The sequence below is a fragment of the Marmota monax genome, unplaced genomic scaffold (genome assembly GCF_021218885.2).
Source record: "Marmota monax isolate L192 unplaced genomic scaffold, Marmota_monax_Labrador192_F-V1.1 WCK01_AAM20220418_F8-fsc00255, whole genome shotgun sequence".
NCBI lineage: Eukaryota > Metazoa > Chordata > Mammalia > Rodentia > Sciuridae > Marmota > Marmota monax.
In genome coordinates, this window is record NW_026692704.1 from 632,303 (window position 1) to 642,901 (window position 10,599).

General features: G+C 37.8%; 1 pseudogene; it reads left to right on the top strand.

The window, feature by feature from the left end:
• The first annotated feature begins 2,980 nt into the window (after positions 1 to 2,980).
• Positions 2,981 to 4,083, top strand: LOC131424254 (E3 ubiquitin-protein ligase SH3RF1-like; annotated as a pseudogene).
• Positions 4,084 to 10,599: the final 6,516 nt, after the last annotated feature.

The following is a 10,599-nucleotide window of genomic DNA, read 5'->3' on the forward strand; positions in this document are numbered from 1 at the left end:
TGATCATTCAGCTAAAATTTTGGGGCCAACAGAGGTAAAAGAACCTCACCCCCCTGTTGGTACAAAGACCTATCCACAGGTGTGGGTGTATGCTTGACCGGTAGTCATTGACGGGTAAGGTCCAATTGCAATGGTACCAACCTAAGACAGGAGGCTGACGCCTTGAGGTCAGCTCATCCAATGACGGGTAAGGACCATATGTAGTATTGGACAGCCTAAGGCAGGCACGGTAACTAAGCCACATGCTTGTTGTTTAAACAGAGAGGTGGAGATGTTGAGAGCCACAGCCGAAGGGGCCCCAACAAACTTCCAGCTGCCAGCAAACTCCCAGATACCAGCAAACTTCCAGCTGCCAATTGATTGGCTCCTCTGCAGTGATGCTCATTGGGTTGTTTCCCTGCCCATTCAGACCACGGAGCTGCTCATTGGGGGACTATTTTGGCTCCGCCCATGTGACCCAGCCAATCGGCCTCAACAGCAGGAGGAGTGGGGGAGGTTTAAAGGCTTGTGGGAAGCCAGTGGTGGCGGTGGTGGCAGTTGGGCTCTGAAGGTTTTCCTGAAGAGCTGTGTGGTTTGGCGTGTGTGTTCTAAAAATAAAGTTTGTTTCTTTTGACAAGTGTCTCCTAAATTGTGCCCAGCCAGACTGCGGCACACTCTCAAAATTAAAATGATTGTTATAGTGGTAAAAAACTATCCTCTTGTTAAACATCACTAGACACCCCGGGTGTCCTTCAGGACCCCCTGAAAATCACTCAGACCACCCCAACCTCCAGCACTGTGGCTGAAAGCCACTCTGATTCGCTGGTACTTATGCCAAGGCAGTTATATAATATTTTGAATATCACTCCTAGATATCATCAAAACTGCTTTCTCCCCCTCTCAAATTTTACACTTTTCCCTAAAGCTATTTGACAGTATTTTCTACCTGAAAAATACTATCACCTGAAATAAGATCCAGCTCCATGAAATACATCTCTTTCCTACAATAGGTTTTCATCAAATTATGCATGTTAAAATTTAATTTAGAATTCATACACAGCCTGATTAAAGTCCTAAGCTGTGACACTAAATTTTTTTAAACTATGGAGATACAGGATTTGCTCATATATGGTGCAAAACTATATGTTGAGACACAATCACTCATTTATTTGGAACCATGTATTATTAATCTCTTTATTCATCACAACTAGAATAACAATTCAACCATAAAAGGTACACAGGGATCATTAATGACAAAATTTTTTCCTTCTATTCCTAGAAATACTTGAGTTAATTAATATAAACCACAGTGCAGCACTTAGAATGCCCATAAAAAAATTATAGAGAAGACCCAAAAAGGTGACAATTTATCCTTCTGCTTAACTTTAAATGGTATAAATTGGTTACAAATGGGTACCACCCAGTCAGTAAATACATGGAAAATAATTAAAATCTCTATATACATTGTTGAAGGAAAATATCTGCATTTAAAGACTGAAATTAAAGTCTTAATTTTCAAAAGAAAATGATTATCTATTTGCAAATTTACAATTCACTAAAGCCATATCACTGTGATTTCATTACCTAGAATATGTAACAGTGCCATGAAATTTTACTCACCAAACAACAGCTTAGAACATAGCCACACAGTCAAAGGCATTTGACAATAAAGTTTGGTCAATACAAAGAGCCATGCACAAAGCAACTGGTCAAAACAGGAACAGTCAGAGCTCTGAAGATGCAGGGAGACACATGAATGCCCAAGAAAGGCTGTTTCCATGAGCACAACAGGCAGCCACACAGATCACATTGCACTTGGATTTCTGTTTTCAAGTTTAAGATATGATGAAGTGCTGGGTAAAGCAGAAGGTCAACCCAAGGGAGACATAAGTGAAAATCGTGTTTTATCTCCACAAACACGATTTCCAATACGTGTAAAAGCCACCATCGCATAGTAGCTGAGCACACTAAAATATTCCAAAGTGTACATGCCTCTTCCAACTTCTCCACTGTGTTAGCCAGCATCTCCTGCAGGGTCTGCAAAAAGAGAGATTGCTCCAGCCCAAAGTTGTAGATGGACAGGATATTCTGCAAAGAAAGAGGGAGAAGTGTGAATATATCACCATTGTCAAGCATCCAGGCCCCATCTACCTTGGTGTCTTCCAGCAGCTTCACAGAAAAATTGAAGATGTTTGCTACCTCTGCACTGTCAGCTGCCCATCACCACAAGTAACTGTCTTACTGTTCTTGTTTCATACATTATTAAACTCACAATAACTATAGCTGCCATTGCTGGAATGTGTATCCTGATACACACTGCATTGGAGCTTTGTCTGTAGTTCCTGTGGTTCCCTATGACAGGGACTATTACTATCACCAGAAAAAATGCAGAGAAGTTAGGTCACTTTTCCAAAGTCACACAGTCATAAAATATTCAAGCCAGGATGGAAATTTAGACTATTCCATCTCTCACATATTGGTTTCTAACCCACCAAGCATTCTGTTGATTTAAAAAATAACATTTAAGGCTGGGCAAGTGGGAGGCAGTGACACATGTGTAATGTGTCTGTGCAGAGAGGAGGGCAGCAGAGAGGAGTCTCCAGGGGCCACTGTGCCTACTTCAGAGAAATAGAAAGCAGCAGGCAAGGCTGGGTGGTATCTGCATTGGCCATGGCCACCACTGGGGGACCAAGAACTAGGAGGAAGAGCCAAGGTGCAAGAGCAAAGTCTGAAATGGATCTTACATGAATAATTTTAAGAGCTGCACACAACTATTAACATTTCTGAAGCCTTTTCTCAGTAAAGTACATCAAGATGACTGAACCTGCCTTCTTGGATCTTTTGGAGTGTCCTGTGTGTCTAGAATGCCTGGGTTCTTCTGAAAAAGTCTTTCCTTGCCAGCACAGGTTTTGCAAAGATGTTTGCTGGGATCATAGTTTTGCTCAGTAGTATGTACTGGAGGACTCTTGTTGGCTCCCATTATGAACACCCAGATAACATAATGCTGGCCAGGCTTCTGGATGACATCAGGCAGAGAGGCCTTGGAAACCTAGCCGATGTGGGCAGTGGGACCAACTGCACAAACGCATTAAGGGCTCAGGGCAGCACTATGTCTAATTGTAGTGCAAAAGATCTAGAGAGCTCCCAGTGTGGATGGCAGCATCAGGGGCAAGCCTGGAGGCCCCAGTGAGGGGTATGCCTGTTACCATGTCCTAAAGCATTACATAACTATGAAGGAAAGAAGCCTAGAGACTTTAAACTCCACAAATGTGACATCATAATTTTTTGACAACACATTGATAAAAACACAGGGTAAGTCAATGGTATCCCTGGCTTTTTCCCAACCAATTTAGTGCAGATTATTAAACCATTACCTCATCCCCTACCTCAGTGCAGAGCACTTTATGACTTTGAAGCGAAAGGCAAAAAAGCAGCAGATAATGACGGCTTTCCATTTGTTAAGGATGATGTTCTGACTGTGATCCAAAGAGTGGATGTAAGCTGTACTGAAGAAATGTTGGCAGACAAAATAGGAATATTTCTGATTTCCTACATTGAGTTTAACTTGGCTGCTAAGCAGCTGACAGAATGGGATAAGCCTCCCATGCCAGGAGTTGATGCTGAAACATGTACCTCAGCAGCAGCCCAGAGCAGCACTGCCCGAAAGCAATCTGACACCAAGAACAAAACCAAAAAGCAGCACTCCTTCACTTCCTTCACCATGGGAAACAAGTCCTCTCATGCATCCCAGAACTGCCACTCCATGGAGATCAGCCCTCCTGTCCTCATAAGCTCCTGGAACCCTCAGCTGCCACAAGGATCAGAGAATGGTCGGGGCTTTCCTTCAGTGCCCCTTCTCAGATTCATGTGAGTACAGTCACATTCATTGTGACCCCATACCCAAGCAGCCCTGTGACAACAGGCCCCTCATTCACTTTCCTGTTGGATGTCCCCTCTCCAGGTGCCAGTGGAACTATGAATCCTCCATTTCTAGCACCACCTCTCCTGGCTGCCACTGTCCTCACCTTCATCCTACCAGGTTCTCTGCTGCTTCTGCTAGTGTGGGACCCAGTCTTATGGCAGAATCCACTGCTTTCAGGTTAGAAGATTGAAAATTATGAAGGTTTTAGTTCTCCCCAAAATTATCTACAGATTTTATGCCATCTCATTACAAATTGTAGCAGTCAATTTTTTGGAATGTGTATATTAATTCCAAATGTATCTATTAATTAACATATATTAATTCCAAAATTTAAGCAGGTATACATCATCTCAGAACCTGGGATCATAGTATGGTAAAAGTAATTAGGAAGGGATGAATTTTGAGTATTAATTATTCCTGATTTTTAAATGATCTACTTAATTTTTAATAATGGTTGGATTTTACAATGATTTGCAAAATTTATAAAAACTACTCTCATAAATAAATAAATGTGGGCTTACTTTAGCAAACCAATGATATCACCCAAGTATCCAGAGAATTTTAAGTATCTATGATTTTCTTACCAGCCATTCTTAAACACTGGAAGAATATTAGCCTAATTAAAAAAAAGAAAGGAAAAATAAAATGAAAGAAACTTCAGCCCCTTCCCCAGAATATATAATTTGATTTTCAAGAATAAGCAGGTTTTTGGAGTTATAAATAGGTCATTTTTTTCTACTACATAGCTGGCTTTCCTTACAGTTTATAGATAAAGTCTATGGATTTAGATTTGGAGAAAACTTCATGTAATGTTCTGCAAGCCATTTAAGAAAAAGAGGGTCATGAAGTGTTCATGGTGCCTTTAAAACAATACACATTTTGCCCAAAGTCTACTCCTCTGGCAACAAATTGTAAGTCAACCATTGAAGTTGAAAATTGAAGACAAAGCTGATTTATAATTAAGGTAACCTCAAAAGACTAGAAATTTGTTTACCCATTACATCATAACAAGTCCAGAACCCTTTTATCTATCAGACAAATATTGGTTGATGAATGAAAACTAACAAGCCATTAGTTTTCAATATGTCTTCAGGAGAGCCCTAGAAATGCGACTATGCTGCATTCTCATAGGAAGTTCCCTTCCACCTATTATTCTCTAATTTAAAGATGACACTAGCCCAAATTCCTTAAATTTTAATTAATGGACAGCAGCCTTTTTCTTGTACATTTTGTAGTTGCCAGTTTCTGAGGTGTCAGATTGTATATATGGAAACAAAAGCCCCCTGGCTAACAAAAGGAGCTTTAAAAAAGGGCAGTAAGAGCTATTTTGTTCCATGAATATTTTTGGATATGAAATATAATTAATAATGATGATTTGAGTGAAGATGGATTTAGAAGGAACAGTATATAAATAAGAAAAAGTCTAATGAAAAATGATGAAGATCTCACTGCCCTGAACCATTGGAGAAATGAATCTATTTTAAACTAAAGATAATACTGCGAACAAGCCAGATTTTGTGTTAATATGAATCTATATTTCCTTCTTCCATGCACTTGACTTCAACACACTTACAGAACACATATGCTGTGTTGTGTAACCTTCTGGCTGAGTCCTGATTCCTCAAGTTTTCAGATCTGACATACCTGTAACAGCCTGAGGTATTGAGATCAACATGAGGATCCTAAGTACGTGAAAATAAAATTTTATTCACATTCTGCATTAAACACAAGTTAAAAGGAAGGATTTCATAACATAGGGTGACTATGTTTTGAAAAGTCAAGAGACTGTGATATATGATTTCAATTTTAAACCATCATCTTCATATGTTTAGGGCTTTAATTTATGTAACAATCAGGCAATCTTTATACTTAACATTAAATACCTTAATATTATAAATCAACTTAGATGAACATTTATGGAGGAGTTTCAGTGAAACTTCTGAACAACTTGTCACTTTTATTGTACATCAATGATTTGTAAAAATGATATGTTAAGTAATCCTAGAGTATAATTTAGGGACACAAAAACAACTGTCAAGAAATTGGCAGAGATTATGTTTAATCAATCTTTGCAGACTAAAGTAATAAATATCAAATTAATCAACACAGCTTAATTGAAGCTCTATGTGAAACATATTTTTTATTAGACTTGTTATTTTTGGACCTTTAAATGCTACTACAACTTGAACTCTGGGTTAAATCTACATAATGAACCACTGTTGAAACACAGAAAAAGAACAAACACTACTTTAAGAGCCCTTTGTTTCCATAGGCCTCTTCCTGTTGTACAGAGTGAAGACAAAGAGGACTCCCTCCTACCTCCCCAGGGTTATCCACATCGTTGGCAAGATACCATGTTGAAAGCTGCTGAAATAACTAAAGCAAAATCCTGAAAAAAGTAAAAATGCAGTAGCTAAGACTGGAAATGATAAAATAATTTTCATTGTCTACAAAGATACTGGTTTCAAATCTGTGCTTCTTGTGTTTTTTATTTAAATGTCACCATAATATACAGTCATGTGCCACCTAACATTCTGGTAAGCCACAGACCACATATATAATAGCATGTACCACACAGCCAAGCATTCAGTAGGATATAATATGTAAGTTCCAAGATGTGTGCACAATGATGAAATCACCTAAGAAGCTTTTCTCAGAGGTATCCGTGTTGTTAAGTGCATGACTGTTTATTTATGGTTGCTCTGGTTACTGGTGGTAAAGACTTACCTGAACATGTCCCCCAAACCCTTTAGCATTCCCTTCGTGGCTTTCATTTTATCTTTTTTCTTCCCTTTTCCAGTTTTGTTCTTTTTCCTATCATTCTGATCCCCTTTCTCTTGGTTTCCATTCATTTGTCTCTCCAGAGAGTGCAAAGGCTGATCACTGGCTGTGGATATAGATTCTTTCCCTGATTGTGAACTTTATTCTGTGTCTTCTTCCACTGGATAATAAAATAAATAAAGATAAGAAATATGGTGAATCACAGCCACAAAAAATAAGTAAGCAAAAATGTTTGAGAACTTTACTTTTCCACATTTTCTACAGAAGAATGGTCCTGGCCTCAACTTGGATGGCAACACTGTTTAATTCTGAGTAGAATTAGAAGGAAATATGTGATGTGGATGAGTCCCATGCATAGATGTCTGCTACATGAATAGGATGCACCAATAGCAAGACAGAAGCAGCTTCCTGGCTAGATAGCTAGATGCTTCTGTATGCACAGTAACATTCTGGTTGCTACACAACATGTATGAGGGGAGGACTTCAACCCTCCTTACCCAGCACAGATCTCTCAGGGTATTTTCACTATAGTGGCAAAATGAAAAGAAAGAAAACAAGAACGTTTCCTTCCCCAAGTGCTTCCTTTCTTCTTGGTTAAGGCAGTGTAGACACAACCTGGTTCCTCATTAGTTTGGTAAACTGTACCACTCACTATAAGCACACCATTGTTAGCACAGGACTTCTTTCCTCAGAGTTCTAAATAGGACCGTTTATGATTTCTGGACACCAAGGAGTGGGCTTTTTGGTTTATAATAGCAACAGATCCTCAAGGACTCTGTAACATTACTTTATAAAGTTAATGCCAAGATCATTAGTAAATGCTAACCTAACATTACCTTTTACTCACTACTCAACAGGTACTCCCCTCTGAGGGCAAAGCATAAGGAAGCATCAGTAAATATTTGTTGAGTATATTACCATATAAACAAACAGCTGAAAATATGAAAACCTATCTTTTTTTGCTCTCTATTTATAAAGAATTAACCTACAAATTTTAAAACCATAACTGTAGAAACAGATTGTTTAGTAATTTAGTATTTTCATTGGAAAAGCAAAAACAATAGCAAAACCTCTACAGAGAATGACTCATTCCTCACAAGGTGCCATTTTAAAATTACACTTAAAGTGGCTTAAATAAATAAAACATTAATACTGGAAGATTTCACTAAGCTCAACAATTATCTCCTGAAAACCAAAAACTTCAATCAATTAATGATAGGTAAATAAAAATGTAATAAACATTATGAGACTGGCCTCCCAGGTACTGGAAAGTTCTACATAGGGACTGATCATGTTGGGTACATAAATATTATTTTTTTATTTCTTATTTTAGTTGATTATTTTGATTTTGGGAAAGGAAAAAAGATGTAGGAAATGAAAAGCCAGGGATACAGATGGTGTCAAATAACAGGATCTGCTGTTCTGGCTTCTGACTTTTAACACAGAAAGTTGATGTCTTGGTAAGGGAAACAGGTTTTTCTGAACAACAAATGAAATAATAATAAGATGGTGAAGATGAAGACAAGAAGCAACAAGCATGAAACGTGGAAACTTGAGAACACTTTTATACTAATATCCTAGGATGGGAATAATAATTAATATGATGAAGAACCAAGTGTATAACCATGAATGGAGATGGAGAAGGAAAAGTCAGTTGATATTTAGTAGAGTACTACAGAAGGGTTTCAAAATAGGAGAAAAGTTCAAATTCATGACCCCTAAGACACTCTACTCTAAAACAGGCTTATTTAATTTTAAAATCATTTCTCAGTAGATATGGGTAAAGAGACAAAAATACTAGAATTATTCTTCCATCGTTCACTTTCACTCTGCATTCGAAACTTCTCTCTAATCCAGGCTCTCATATGAATTGGGTAAAAAGCTCCCAAAGGTAATGGTAGTATGTCAAATGCATTATCCCCTTCTTCCAACAAAATTCTGCAGGACAGGAACAAGGAGGACACACGCTCAGTTTTATGAACCCTTGAATATTTGCTTCTGGTTCCCAAATGATTTTGACATTCAAATGATGGTACCCCATGGATGTTTTCTGCCTAGTGTGATAATGTATAATGACATTGAAGGCTTTCCTTTCAACAGTTAAGACCAAATGAAATGTTCATAATAATTAAAATGGTAGTACTCATCACTTGATTGATGGTGTAAAAAGTTTCAAATGCAGGGATGGGGTTGGGGCTCATCATTGGGGTGCTCATCTAGCATATCAACACCACAAAAAATAAATAAATGAAATAGAGATACTAAAAATAATTTTGTTAAAAACTGTAAATGCACAGAGGTGCTAAGACCATGTTCATGGGGCTGTGAAAAGATATACTCATGGAAAATATGTGGAGTAAGCAAAAAGGAGCACCACTAGGGCTTGGGTTGTGGCTCAGTGGTAGAATGCTCCCCTAGCACATATGAGGCCCTGGGTTCAATCCTCAGCACCATATAAAAATAAATACAGATATTTTGTCCAACTACAACTAAAAAAATAAATATTAAAAAAAAAGAAGGAGCACCCCTGCTGGAGGGATGGTGAGAATGAGTTTGTAGTTACAGAGCAAAGTCAGAGACAGGAGGAACCATCAGGAAATCCTAACAGTAACTTCAAATATTAAATAATGATGGTTCAGGCTGGATTAGAAAGAAGGAGGAAAATTAGATTTCATGAGAAAAAAAATTAAGAATGCTTGGTAATGGAGTGGTTATACAATGAGGTGATAATTCCAACTTTCTGAGCCTGAAGTGCCAATAAGACAAATCATGATCACCCATCTTTATGTGTGCAACACTAAGTGTGTAAACACAGTTTCTTTTTTTTCTCTTGCTCTGCCAAATGTCATTGCTCACATGGATTATTCCATTAATATTATATAATATTTTACATAATATTATATATAATATTATATAACCCCAGGGGCTGGGGTTGTGCCTCAGTGGGAGAGCGCTCACCTAGCATATGCATGGTGCTGGGTTCGATTCTCAGTACCACATAAAAATTAAGTAAAGATATTGTGTCCTACTACAACTAAAACAAAACAAACAACAACAACAACAAATATATATATATAACCTTCTTGCCACCAACAATGCTACTTGCCATCCCTTCCCACAATAACACATCTCAAGACCATGGTCAAAAAATCATAATCCTTTTACTTCATTCTTCAAAAACTTTTAAAGGTATTTAGAATAAAATGTAAACAATTTACCTTTGACTATGATCCTCTCTCTACATACATCTGAAACTCATTCCTCACTATGATCTTACAGATAGTGTATACAACACCCTAAGAGAGCTTGGAACTACAGAAATCTAGAGATGGTCCCCATTCCACATGCTCCATATATCTGCTCTTCACCCAGTTGAAGACTCTCAAATAGTAGTGCTGGACTGAAGCAATATCTCTCTGGGAAACCTTCTCCACATCTGCATCTACTTTCTTCTCCACCTGAATTCCACACAGGCTGGGTGGGTGGCCCACACTATGATGCCATAACAACCTGTACACTACCATTACATTCAACCACACAGCTTATCAAGAGTTGGTTACAAAGGGTTGGATTGCTCCTGGATCCTCACGAACTTACAGCCAAAATATCAGACTACAAATGCCCTGTCTCATTAATACATGCATATATACTTAAGTAGTATTTGTATAATGGGATATCCCATTTGGAAGATGTACAGATATTCCAGAAAATCACAGGATTGCAAATCAAAAAAGATGGATTCTAAGTGTGATTTTGGTCAAATATTTAAATATTTTCCTCTTTAAAAAGGTTATAAATAAGAATCCTATAATTCACACACTTTATATATGATTTTCACTGAACTTTTGCTGAAGTTACTTTTAATATGGAAAAAAAGAAACTTAAGGAAGAGTTTTTGCTACTTCATATGCATACAC